General features: G+C 42.5%; 1 long non-coding RNA gene across 1 annotated transcript; it reads right to left on the bottom strand.

Annotated features, from left to right (window-relative positions):
- Positions 1-281: 281 nt before the first annotated feature.
- Positions 282-7,369, bottom strand: LOC132248358 (uncharacterized). Its single transcript, XR_009459537.1, has 4 exons — positions 7,305-7,369; positions 4,497-4,543; positions 3,154-3,221; positions 282-719 (listed from the first exon to the last, which is right to left on the bottom strand). It is a non-coding gene; the product is annotated as an uncharacterized LOC132248358 (long non-coding RNA).
- Positions 7,370-14,551: the final 7,182 nt, after the last annotated feature.

The raw sequence follows: 14,551 nt of genomic DNA, 5'->3' as shown, positions 1-14,551 counted from the left end.
ATTGTGGGCACTTGTTTGTATTCTGTATGCCCTACCCTGCATTCCTTGTCTCCAAAAAAAGTCACTGATTTCAGTGAGAACTAAGGAAGAATGAAACAGTGCTGAACACTATTGGTTCATCTGTTCAGATAAGGTTCAAATTAAGTATTATGTTGACAAATTATGCATTTAATTAAAACAAAAAATAATTCCTATGTAATGTGTTTTCTTGCGTGCTTGTTTTCCTGAATTTTAGATCAGATTTATTTAGGTGCAGATTGTTGCAAGTTCTCTTTTTTTTAACTACTGCTTATTTCTACAGGTAAAACTCCACTATTTTTCATTTCTTACCTTAAAAAAATTGAAAGGTTAACTTTAAATAGGACATTTCTTGAGGCAAATAGATTTTAGAAATAAACACAATTCATTTATTCCATGACATATGGTCTTCTGCAAAAAATAGTGCCTCTTAACAGGTTACTGGGCCATTTTCCAGCAGTTATGTTCCACAATTTAAAGGAAGCCAGGACATTTCATAGAGTGCAAGAAGAACATAATTAAAAAAAATTCCTTGCACATTCAGAACTCCTTCAACAGAGATGTGGAATTATAGTTTCAGGAAAAGGAGATGTAGTCTTTCAGAAAAGTAAGATCTTCTGTGCTTGGTGACTGAATTTGACAGTCCTGAGGACCGTTAGCTTGTCCCTTCTAGTACACATGAGAAATGACAGCCAGGAAATCTGGGAAAATGATGAAGAGTAGAAAAGTGAAATACAGGCAGGTAGCACTGGGAAAAGAGATCCTAGTCATATCACCCATTAGCTCTTTTGTCACCTCTGACTGACAATGCTGTCAGAAGCCCAACCATGCATTTTGACTTATGACTCTGTGATCCTTTATATAATAATTCCTTGGCCCATTTATGACAAATAACAGCAGCAAAGCTTCCATTATTTTATTGTCTTCATGTCCATATTTTGTCTTTCCCCTTAAAGTAGCAAAAAGTGGCCGCGTCTACACAAGACACTGACTGCGTAGTAGCTCATGACTACTACACAATAATGTTGCATGGCAGGAAGTGTGATGCGACACTCCTGCACAGTAGTAATGAGCTACCGAGCAGTCAGTGTCATGAAAAAGCTGTTCAGCGATGTTTCTGTGCAGTAACTCCAGTTACTGCATAGTCATTCAGTACTTGTTTGTACAAGTACAATAAACAAAAACTAAATGACTGCACAGTAACAACTGCACAATCAGTGTCTCATGTAGATGTGGCCAGTGTGTAGCAAAAAATAAATTACTAAATCAACTCCCGGCTTGGGAATCTTTTAAATGGTTTGTAAGAGAATACATATTGATTTTTTTGGCCAAAACGTGTTTCAAAATAGTAAGATGTGTTAGTAGCAAAGTACAAAATCACAGACATGAATGAGACACTATCAGCAGAAGCATATCCACCATCTACTGGAGTCAAGAATGAAGGAAATTGCCCAAGGACTTTCTATGAGCCTATATGAGTAATTTCTCAACTCCTCAGCAATGCATAACTTTAGAGTGTTGTATATGTGCCACCTTTATAGTCCTACTGGGACACTGGAAGAGTAGAGTGGACTGTGCACAGTAACTGTAATTCCTCTTGGTCTTGTATGGTAGAGAAATGGGAGATGAAGGTCTTTGAATGATCCTCTCAACCCCTAATCACCCATAAAAAATCCAGATACCATCTAGACCTGATGTGTTAAAAGATGCTTCCCAATTATATTCAAATTTCTCTCTCTCCTAATCTAAATGATCACAATGTGCATGCTTTAGTGCTATTCAGTTAGGATTTTAAAATATTCACCATTACACACAGTGTTTCTTTCATTTGCATAATAAAAGATTTTTAAACTTCAAATGCAAAAATCAGCAATTCATCGTTATTTTTCTCTTGAAACATTACACAAATCCATACAAATTCAACATTGATTTTTGTGGGGTTTTTTTAGCTAGCTAAAAGGGCAAAAATGGTCATATCAGAAAGAGGTCAATGGTCTGAACAGAAAAATGTGGAACAGCCAAATAAATACAGTATTGGAATACAGGAACAGTTGAATTTAAATCTTATCTCTTACCCTGATACTCTCTCTCTAGTTAACTTCTTAACTTTTTTTACCTTACTTTTGAATTTTCCCATTTATGAAAGGGAGGTGATAAAAATGCAATAAATAATTACTCAAAAAATCCCACAGGGACTTAAGAAACAGGTTAGTTAATACTAGTCAAATAATTGAGACTTAAAAGTCTACAGAAGTATTAAGCAGTATTAACAAGAATGTAAATGGGAAAAAATAGCAATGGGTAAAATATATAATTTTCCCTGACACTTTACACCTTAAAATATATAGTGTGGAAAAGTTTACTGCAGTTAGAATCCCTCAGAAATTGGGTTTCAATACTTCATAAAGTTTTTGCTTTTTTGTTTCATTTTTTTCTACTCCATAAAAAGTGACAACACACTGAAGTATTATTCCAATAACCTTATACTTCTTGTTTATTGTGGCCCATAAAAAGGATTCTGGATAAATGTTCATTACACTTTTTTATGTCACAACTAATACACAGCATGAGTTTATGGATGGGCTAGGCAAGATGTCCTGGTTTGAACCTTTTGAAGACTATTTAGAAAGGCATTATATGCGGCAGAATGCTTTATGTACTGTATATAATAAAAATAAATCCCCTTTTCAAACAAAAGATGTCTGCAAAGTAATAAATTGTGACTGTTGACATTTCCCAATGCTACCTCTTATTGTAACATGCTTACTTAAAGGCTTTGTTGTCCATATGAATTCATCTTTCCTCCTGGGTCATTTATGCTCTTTGCATTCCAATCAATCCCTTAATCAAGTCCTTTGATAATTGTAGTATTGTAGGGAGACATTTATCATAGAAATGTAATGAAGGCAGTTTGTTCTAGTGCAGAAGTCTAATAGTGTGCTGCCACAATGGACCATTGATGCATATGGGTGCATGCTAAGATTTTCCTTATCAACCTACAAAGGTGTCTTGTCACCTTTTGCTCCCTTTAAATACATAATTATGAAGGAATCACATTTTTACAACGAAGAAGAAAAGGTAGGCATCCTGCCTTTATCATAGTGCTTAGAATATTTTCTGGTATTTCTGACTTACCCAGTACTCCTACTAAAAGCAATGGACACACTGGCAAAGGCACTACTTATGTCAAGGTTGATCAGTCTCTGTATTGGAAACAAACAATCCGATGATATAAATACCACTGCAGAGCAGCATGGGCTCTAGAATGTGAAAAAGAAAAATCCCACCTACCTTATAAACATGAATCATGAATTGCTATTCTGGATCAGAACAATGATTCTTGTGTCTAATTGTTTGTATTTTAGAATGCCCAAAGACACATACAAAAACAAGACAGAACACCTATAGTACGTCTAAAGGGCACATCCCCACATGCTGGTACATGTGCTTACAGCAGCAAAAATAGTCATGGCACAAATTTTTGCCACTGTTTTTTGCCACAGTGCATAACCCTGCACTTGCGCTTTGGTATGGGCAATTGCCCTGATCTGGGGAAACTGGCCTTTCCTGTTTCCCCAGAGTGCTAGAGGAGCCAGTAGATGACGAAAGGAGTGGAGACACTCTGGCCGGCAGCCAGAGCATCTCCTGTGAGGACCAAGCCTCCATGTCTGTCAGTGCGTGCTCCTCTCGTATGCACTGTGATGCTTCTTTCATGCCTTTTTGTTTTTTGCTACCAGGCTTTCCTGATAACAAAATTTGCCCCCATGCTGCAAATTTGCAGTGCAGGGCAGATTTTGATGTTCTGAGTGTGCAGTTTGTGGTACCACATAGAGGTTTGGAGTACAACAAATGGCACCTTCTTGCACATCTGGATGTGGCAAAAGAGTACAACTTATGCCAGAGGGTTGTGAAGGCACCTAACTTAGCTCTATATGCTATAGATCCAGAATCAGAAGTCAATAATATTTCTTCCTGAGACTGACTTGTGAAGAACAGGTCAGATTATCTACATGACTCTGTCTTACCATTATAGATATAGGGAAAGTGGACAGTTTTATAACAACATGCTTAGAGGGCTTCCATACTACTGTAGCAAAACACCTGGGGGTTTTGTTTTGTTTTTTTAATTAGAAATATGACATCTCCTTTTCCCTATCATTCCTGCCTTTTTCTCTCTCCTCCTCTATTCCCTATGGGTATATATATAAGTAGTTATAAGTTAAGTTGAAACCCTGTGTACTTAAGTCCCATTTTATAGTAACCATGAGCTATTGTAATAGTGCTTTGCTGTGTGTTGGATTACTGTAATGTATTACACCATGCGGTTATTGTGTCTTAAGCATCTCTATGTTAACATTGTATGATTTAAGGCTGCAATGTGGGTTGGCATGAGTGATGTCAAGTATCCAATTTTGTGTGTCAGGTTCCCATCTTGTCCCCATGCCCTGTTGTGTAAGTATGTTGCAATTATTACTCACGTTTAAGTCTGTAACCTCTCCCATTTAAATTGTTTTTCCTTGAATGCCTGAAACAAAAGAGTGAATGGATCAGTGCAACACAATGATAGTAGGACCTCCTCCTATATCACCCCACCATCAAAACCAATACCTGGATCAATGACCCAGCCCTTGGAATCACCCTCAGCATTCAAAAAACAAAAGATAAGGCAGCCCAACATTGTGCCAAGGCTGCACATGCTCAGTAAGAACATCTGGAGCCCTCTGGAGCAGGACTGACCTTGCTTAGATAGGCCCACCCCATAGGAGATCCGAGGTAGTCTGCCCCATAAAAATGGGTAGTGAAGACTGACTCCTGGGGATGCCATCTTCACTCGGACCAGACCTGTTCCAAGTCACGCTGCCCATCAACACAGAGGCCCTGCTGATGACCCCCCTCTGGACAACACCTGCTGGAGAAAGACCCTGACTGGCTGTTGAGGACCCCCTCCCAGCCTGGATAGGTAGCCATCACACCCACACTCTCTTCAACTGAAGACTTGGACTCTGTTTCTCTTCCCGACCTGGACTCCAACATTTCCAGTGAGTCTCCTTCTTCTGCTACCATTACGTGAGTGTGTGGGGGAGTGCCTGTGTGAATGTGTGTGGGAACCAAGCTGTACAGTACAGTGTTCATTTAATAAAACTGTTATTTGGGACCCTGAGTTGGATTTTGCTTTACTACAGTTTGGCCCTGCTCCAGTCTCTCCTCCTCATCCCTCTAACTTCTGCCTCATTTCTCCCTGTCCTGCTTCTGGATCACTGCCACCTCCAACACCTGTCCCATGCTCCTGTGGCTCCAGCCATCCTGAGCTCCTCTGTACCTGAAAGGCCCTGTTTCTTTGCTATTGCTTTATCCACACAGCCTTTTCCCCTGATCCCTGCCACTTGCTCTTTAGTTACTAAGCACCCCAAGCAAAGGTACCACAGGCACAAACACACACACACTATCACCTGAGCCAGCATTTAACCTGTCTGTATATGTGTATGTATGTGTGTATTGTGTATGATTTCATGTCATTAGCATTAGAGCATGTATGTGCTTGAATTGGTGATAGGTATGCATGTGCCTAGGCTGATAATCTTGGATGTGTATGTGCCTGAGTTAGTAGTGTGTGCGTGCGTGCGTGTGTGTGCGCATACCCAATTGATTTGTGTGTTTGTATACATGCAATTGCGTCACCCCCTCCTGTCTAACAGTGCAATTTTAAGATCCTGAGAGTTGGCCTGACCCTTTAAAGACCTTTACTAAAACACTACTTTAAAGACCTTTTCAAAATCTAGGTTTTCCATTTGAAGTCAAAGTAAAAGTATGTTACATATCAAAATCCCCTATAAATAGATTAACTTTCTTTATCCAGCCTTACTGCTAATATTTTTAATCTCTCCCTCTCTTTAATTTTTCATTTAGGCTCTGCTACATAGTTACTGTCTTCGCAGCGTCAAGTTCCATTGGGCTATTCACATTTAAAATTAGGGCTAGATTAAGGAAGATACTTAAGTACATGCATAACTGGCATCCTGATTGCTTTGTAAAATCCTTTATGCCTAGACAGACTACAATAATGAATTAGTTATTGACATGATATTTTGTGTTTTGCCACGGTGGCAAAGGTTATAATAATATTGTATCTGTTACATTTATTTTTTTTTTTATATTGCCATGCCTCACCACAGTATATGAACACCTTCAGTCAACAGCAATAGTGAGGTCCCTGCAGGATTTCATAGGCAGTGTTTACATGCCTCTCCCCCTCCACCCCCCACTCACCCTTTAGGGCCAGCCATGTAAACAGTCCCTCCACTGCCACCACCTCCTCCTCCAGCCTGGCAGCTTCCTCCCCCTGCCTGCCAATGTCTCCACCTCTTCCTGCAGAGCAGTGGGGCTTCCCTCTGCCTGAGACAGCGGTGGTGGCGGTTCCCCACCGACCTGCCTGCCTCTGCCTCCACATCTGCCTTCTCCCAGGGAGCAGCAGAACTTCCCTCTGTCTGAAGTGGTGGCAACGGTGGCTCCCTCCTCCCTGGCCACCCACCTCTGCCTCCACCTCCACCTCCTCCACAATGAGGAGGCGGCAGTGGTGGTGATGAGGAGGCGGCAGTGGTGGTGGTGGCAGCTCCTCTCTCCCTACTCCTCGTCCACCTCCACCTCCTCATTGTGCTCAACTATAGTTCTTACTTTCAATCCACAGTCAGCCTCCCAGTGGTGGAGGACTTACCAGGGTCAAGACTCACCCCTATCCCTTGGACTGAGCCCCTTTACTCAGCCTCTGGCCCAAACTATAGCCTCAGGTGTTCGAAAACATACATACCTTGGCCTACTCCCTCACATGGGGCCACCCCTTCACTGGGACTCCTCATCTCTGCCCCCCTCAGTGGGGATCCACCCCACCCCCCTAATTGGGGCCACAGGACTTCCCTCCCTGGTGGACCCAGGTGGCCGTAGCTATGCCTGGCCCCAACTACCATTCTTTGGGGTCCTGCATCCCACAGGGCTCAGGTGGCCACAGCCATGCCTGTCCCCGACTCTCACTCCTCAGGGTCTTGAACCCCACAGAGCTCAGGTGGCTGCAGCCATGCCTGGCCCCACTACCACTGATGTGACGTAACCCACCCAAAGGTGAGGGGTAGGATTAAGGCGCCCCTACCCACCTTTCACTGTGGTGATAACTGGCCTGGCACTTCCTGGGGACTGAGAGCTCCACCAGGCAACCCACTCCCGGCAGGGAGCAGTTTTAGGTCATGACCAGTACCAGGAGCCTCCAAAACACCTCCTACAGCTCCTGCCCTTACCTCCAGGATGTTGCATGGAGCCTTGCAGCCAGGCAATGCTACTGCCTGCCTGCCAGCTGCAAACTGTTTATATAGGTGGCCAGAGATCTAAAATGGCCACTGCAATCAAGCACCTGCTGGCTGCTTGGCTCCACTCTTAAAGTGGCAGGCACCAACAGTGCCCTGCTACACACCTCCCCCCTTAAAACAGTTCCTGGGGGAGGTTTCCTCTGCTGCTCCTCCAAAGCAGGCTCCCCTCAGAGCCTGTGAAAGGCCTCAAGTGGAAAGCACCCCCAAAGGTGCCTTGCCACACACTTCCCCACTTAGAATGACATTCAGGGCTTTGCTTGGCTGCCTTCTCTGCTGGCTTTGTCCCAGCCTGCTGCAGCCCCTGCCACGTGGGCTAAAGGTGCTCTGCCACAGGCACAGAAGGGAAAATTCCCAACTTCTGCTCTAAAGATGTGGTCTGAAAGCAGGGGTGTAACTGTACAATGGTGCTCCCTCTGATCCAGCCCTGGAAACTTTCACTATTTTTTGCAATTTCTTTGTTGTGAGGATACATTTACTCACTCATATGTCAGATATTTATATTTACCCACTTGTATGCCTAATAATACAGTTTAAATATTTTTAAAATTTAGATGTGATATAAATCTAACACTTCTTCCAGGCACTGAAGAGCAGTAACAAGGATCAGGTTTGAATTTAAGTTCTTGTACATCGTTTTATTCTAGCTTGAGCCTCCACCCAGAACCACAGGAAAATAAATTTTAACTGGGTATTCCAAAGTAAAGAAAATTCCCCACTTGCAAATAATATTATATTATTACAGAGATTGTTAAAGAGGAAAGGGGCAAACACACAAAAAAGGGAAAACCTTAACTACTAAATATTAACTGAAACCCCAGGTAACAGTCTCCTTCTGTTACTGCCCAATCAACCTAGAGGAGCTACTACTTAGCCCAGTCTGTTGGGAAGGGAGATTCACCCAGGGCTGCCATCTGCAGGCTCTTATTATCTATGCCAACTTGTAACAGGAGTGCCCCTTTGGGGTCCGTCTACTGGTGACCCTGTCCACCTGTTATGGGCCAACCACCCATCTTCTCTCCTGCCATGCCTTGTTATTAATTGATTAATAGAAGTAATTAAGTGGGAGGCTGCCCATTTCCTGCCCAATTCCAGGGGGCACTATCTACGGTTCCTTTTCCTCCCCTACACCACAGCCCAAGCCTCACCAATGGTACTGACATTGTTCAGTCTGGGCCTTGTTATAATTTGGCCCCCTTGTCCTCTCTGGGCTCCCCATGGCCTGGTCTCGCACTGCCCCCCACTGTTCCTCAGGCTCTCCACAGCCCCATCTTGCACTGCACCCTCACTGGCGCTTGGGCTCTCCGCAGCCCCGTCTCGCACTGCACCCTCACTGATGCTCGGGCTCTCCGCAGCCCTGTCTTGCACTGTGCCCTCACTGGTGCTCAGGCTCTCCACAGCCCTATCTTGCACTAGGGTTGGTGCCCCCCAAAAAATGCTGTGCCCTCCCTGGCGCCAGGGTCTTCTACGTTGCTGTGGGTCCCCTATGAGGCCTCCTCCTTCCCCTAATAGCCTCACCCAAGCCACTGGTAAAACAGAAAACAAAACACAAGCCCCTGGGCTATAACATAAAATCCAAACCACCCAGAATACTCCGTCCCTCCACAGTGGCAGAAGCAGTTTCTGAGGACAGGCCTTTCCCCTTTGGTTGTTCTGGGAGAGCTCCTTCCCCTTTGGTGGCTGTCAGGGAACTCCCTCCTGGCCTCAGGCCTGGGACTTATATGTGAATCAGGCCCTACCCCTTCCTGTCAGCTGACTGCTGGCAGGTGTGGACCTCCAGCTCACTCTGGTTGCCCTGGTAACCCACAGCTGGGGCTCCCTACTCACTGCTAGGGCTCTTTCCCTAGCAGTTTCCACTCTTTATAGGAGCCGGGCCTCTAAAGTTCTCTGCAACACAGCCAAAAGTGGTAGGCCTGCTAGAGGTTGCCACTGTACTTCAGGGGCTTTACCAGGGATCACCAGCCAAGGTGGAAAGTTCTGGGAAGGAAGGTATATACTGGAGTTCTCTGGCATTCTGCTGATGGGGAATCACTGCTCCTTCATCAGGGATCTGCCACTCCTTCTATCACAGGGGAGCACTGTCACTTCATGCCAGGGATCTGCTATTTCTCATGGCTACCAGGGCCCACTACTTCTCAGTGGGTGCACCTACAAGTGCAATTAATTGTGATCTAATAGGGCTGCATCTGTAGACACAGATTTTACTGCAAACCTAATTAGGCACCTCTATGGCAAATGTAACGTGTAAATGTACCCTGTGAGTTGCCTATATACACACTCTTTTAGATCCTGACTTACTCAGGGATTTCAGATCTTTTATAACTCATGGGTAACAGGCCTGTACCTGAACCCATGATAGTCTTGTACACACAAACACTTTTTCTTTCAGAAATGGGTGGTCCACAAGGCTATTCAAAGAGTAACTCCTGTCCAGACTCTCTTCTGGTCCAGTATGATGGCATACTGTCTCTGTTAGAACTGAGGGCTACACCACTACAGACCTCTGCATATATCACAGTGGGTGATGACTTCTTTATGACCTCTGTGCAACTTGCCTGTTGTAATATTTGTATGCCTACAAATTTTACAGTTTTGGACACAAACATTTGATTTATTTGGCCCTTTAAATTTGCATATTTTACTTGAAAGCAGTGTAGCCAGGTGCAAGTGGCTCTCACACCTTTGAAAAGTATATTAAGGAGGCTATGCAGAGAAGTATACAAAGTTACTGTAACAGACATAACAATAGCATAGCACATATAGCTTAAGCAAGGTTACATAACAATTAATTGACATGCATGGAGCAGTATTAGAAATAGTCAACAGTATTGCTATTGAAATTAATAGGAACAGTACAAAGCTAACTACATACAAAAATTGTTAAAAACCTGGATTAATTTCTTCATGTAGGAAATTTCCAAATTGTTAGTGATTTTGCCTAACTTGCTAGCTTTCATTTTATTCATTTTCAAGGAGATTTACTTATAGGTTAGAGAAGCAGTCTTTAAACTTTTTGAGCTGAGCCCCCCTTTGCATTACAATTTTGTTCACCGCCCCCCCAACCCCACCCCACCCCACCCCGGACAAAAACAGACATGCAAAATATGCTTTCATAGACTTAACAGAGATGAACACAACTTATATTACCTAATTAAATTACCTATACCTGTAAATTTCAAATTCACAAATTGATATTGATATTCACAGATACTGCAAATGAGGCAATACTAATTGACTTTAGCTGTTTCCACTTCTGCCTTTTGTTTCAGAACAGTATCTTTAGCAATAAATACTGATCCATTTTCACCTTGCAATAGTATGAAAAATATTGAACTCACCAGCAGAATAAGCTGCACTGCACAAATGCTTGGTGTAATTTTTTGTGCTATAAGTGTAGACATGATAGACACACTAAACCAGAAGGTGGGAAATGCCATTGTTGGTATGGAAATAATCGTTGGCTTAATGAAATACATTGTAACATCTGTGAAATCAGTTGGAAAAGGTTGATTCATACTATTTCAATGTGCAATGTTGTCAAATAACACATTCTTATTATATAATAATAAAAATAATTTTAAAATCTAAAATATGCCTTGTGCATGGTGCCTAATGTTCCTTCACCTCCACCCCCCCAGTTTGAAAGCTGCTGGGTTAGAGGAAGTAACAAGCTGGTTTTGAGCTAAGGAGAAATTAACTAATCATAGCCTGAACAAAACGAAACAAAAGTATATGTAATCCTGGGTGTGCGATGCTACCCACAACCTCTCCTGAATAGTGAAATCCTGGGGTACCTGGTAGCTCGTGGCCCTGCTCAGCTCCCTGGGTAGCTGCTGCAGGGTCCCTGAGTGGAGCACCTCCCCTCACAATCAAAACAACCTTGCAGACCATTATAAAACTATTTACAGAATTATTTAGAAGATAACATATAACTAATACAATTAAACTAATAATGGTACACAACACCATCAGTGATGGTGGCTTAAGGGTTAATACTTCTCACATACAAATTACCCATGCTAAATAAGGAACCAATAAGTAAATATATTGATAAACCATCAAGAACTAATTTATACACTCAGTCTATAATTTGTATGCTCCAGGGTATCTATGAGGACCCTGTGTACACTGCCCCTGGGCTTGGTTTCTCAGGGAGCGAGCAAGACTGCTTTTGTCCCTGGAACAGAAGCCCTGGGTGGGTCCCTGCTGCTGGTGTCCCTCTCAGGAGCATCAGGGGTCTTAGTGCAGCAGGCAGTGGCTGCTCCCCTGCAATCCCTGGAAGAGAGCTTATTCCTACCCTGACCCCCATCCCCTGGCACAGCAGGGAGCGGTGTCTACACTGCAGGCTGTAGCAGCTCCCCTGCCCAGCACACCCTCACAGCACTCGGCAAAAGTGACCCCTCTTTGGGCTCTGCCTGCCCCTGGGGCTTCTGGTAGCTGGAACAGTCCCCTGCCCCCTCTTGCCCAGTGCACCCTCCCCGAGTGCCTTCTCACTCATGGGGAAAACCTCCCCCTGGTCCTGTGTCCCCCTCCCCTCCTGTGCTCATCCACCCCACACAGGAGCTTGTGGGCTCGGAGTCTCCTGACAGGCAGGTCCTCTTTTGTGCCCACCCCATCAGGGATCCAAGGGAGAGGAGAGGAAGAAAAGATACACTGTTTGTCTCTCTGGTGCAGCCTCTGCTGCCACCTCTGCATGACTCCCACAGGGGCTCTCTGAGGGACGGCTGTGGTGTGGTCCTTTTCCTGGCCTCCAGCCTGTCTCTCCTCCCCTTTGTTCTCCCTGGGGAAAACTGCTCCCCATTTTTAAACAAGCCCTCTCAGCCAATCCCAGGCCAGGATTCTAACTGGGCTTTTGTTAACATTCCTCATTCAAACCCCTGCTGGGGTTACAGCACTCCTCCCATGTCAAAAAGGACTACCTCCAAAGCAGCTTCACTTGCCCTCAGGGCAAATGGTGTCCATACTAGCACAAACTCTCTCCCCCTCCACACTCTCTCTCTGCAGGACAGCCCTTCCTACCCATTCAGGTGAGTACTATTTTAATGCTGCTACATACAGTACTTTTTCATGACCTGTAACTTAAAAAAAGTAGTCTTCAACATTTGCAGAACCTTGGCATTTACACAGATTTAAAAGTTTTCATAACAAATCAACTTTCCAAAAAGTAGGTTAAAGAGTTATGCTTATTTCTGAGCCCTCTAGAGATTCCCCTCTTGTGCTGGGTAGGGACCTATGGCTTTATCTAAAGGACACACTGTTGTTACTGTGCAGTTATTTAGTACTTGTTACTGCACACTAGCATCACTGAACAGCTTTTTCATGACTTTCTGCCATGCAACAGTACTGTATAGTAGTCACAGGTTACTGCACAGTCAGCATCTCATGTAGACATGGCCTGTATGTTGTAAATAACTATTACACAGAAACAGGATGTTAACAGTCACATGAAGCATTACCTCATTCCATCAGGATCTGCACTGAAGTTAAATGTAGCACTCATTCTAATTGTTAGATTCTAACCTTAAACTTTTGTTCTGAAAGTTATAAGTAAAGTAAGCAATGAAGTTTGTCAATTTACAAAAGAATATCTCAGTAATAGGATCTATTCAAACTACAAATGTCTATTTTATTTTTTTAGAATAGTTAACTAGTAAAAATCATAAGTGCTATGATGTGAATAGATTAATATCTTGCTTTCTACTTGGAAAGGTTTGTCCCAGGTCACCAGTGAAGGCTATTTGTCTCCCAGTGTACAGAAATCCATTGTTCAAAATTATAGTCTGTCATTTAGTACTGTTCCAGCATCAAGATCAAAGAGTTCTTGAGGTCAAAAATACAAGGAAACTAAATTATTTTTTCACAAGGGGAAATGGAGATGCATTTACTTAAGGGTGAGGTTGGCCAAGTGCATGAGAAAGGTACATTTTTATCTCTTTCTGTCATACCTGGTTGGTTTCTAACGATATTATTTGAATTTCTAATGCTAGCAACAATTCACCCCATACAGTCACTTAATCCATTTCTTTTATGTACTTAAAATTAAATCCGTAATACTGTGCACTTTAGATTTTATCAACACTATACAGAATCAGAATAAAAATATTGTGGATTCTGCAGTTAAAAAACCCAATGAAGCCAAAACTTGGCAAGTCTTTTTCCAGCTGTCATATAAACTCTGTATACTTATTAAAAATGAGACAGCTATAAACTAAAAGCATCTCTAATCCACTAAAAAATAATTCAGACAGACAGCAAGCTGTGCTGTTTGGCACATTGCAAACACTTCTGAAGTTAAACATTTGCTTATGCCCACAATAAGTCAAACAGAATACCTTCTATCAGTTTGGGAAGAACTTGACGCAATGCAGCAGTTTGATCAGCAAAGGAAAATACAAGAGATTACATTTAAACAAAACTATATTTTATCATCTTAAAATGAGAGGGGTCCATATTTAGAACGACGTCTCTAACTGATTAATAAAGTTTTATGAATATCTTGTATCGGAATCCTTGCCTTTCAGACAGATTACAGAACTCTGGTGTTTTGATTTCTGCATGCTTGCACATCTATAAAAGCTTGTCTTGATTTTCTGACCCTTCCTTAGCTATTATAATTTAATTTTCCATTAATAAGATTGCACTCAGTGTGGAAGCCTTATTATGACATGAATGCTGAACATCTCAAAGATTTTTATTATGACAAACAGCCCAAAATGTGAAATTTTAAAACCAGCTTTTCTTTAAATTGTATTTTTTGCCAAAGGTATATAATTGTTGTCTGTTGCATCTTACATTTGTACACCTAGAATGCTGATAAATAAAGAGTTTTAAACAGTGCAATCAATAGAAGCAGTACATATTTGTTAGGTGTACTTGATCAGATTGCAGAATAAATACTTTGACTAAAAACGTCTTAGCTATTATTTGAAATTTGTCCAACTAAGAAAGAGACAGTTTCACAGTAATTTCTCACCATCAGTTATTTCTCAATTAACTTCTACATTTAATAGTGAGGAATATTGATGTTTCAAGATTCAGACAAATACCTGTGGCATACACCATCCAAAAGGCATTACACAACTCTAGTAAAAGGTGCTAGCTAGAGCAGCACAGTTTATAGGCTATTGAGATAATGTGGAGGAGGCCTTGTAACACTAATGAAGTAGCTACTTCTAGTCAAA

This window comes from Alligator mississippiensis, chromosome 2, assembly GCF_030867095.1.
Source record: "Alligator mississippiensis isolate rAllMis1 chromosome 2, rAllMis1, whole genome shotgun sequence".
Lineage (NCBI taxonomy): Eukaryota > Metazoa > Chordata > Crocodylia > Alligatoridae > Alligator > Alligator mississippiensis.
This window is presented reverse-complemented; position numbering and strand designations above follow the sequence as displayed.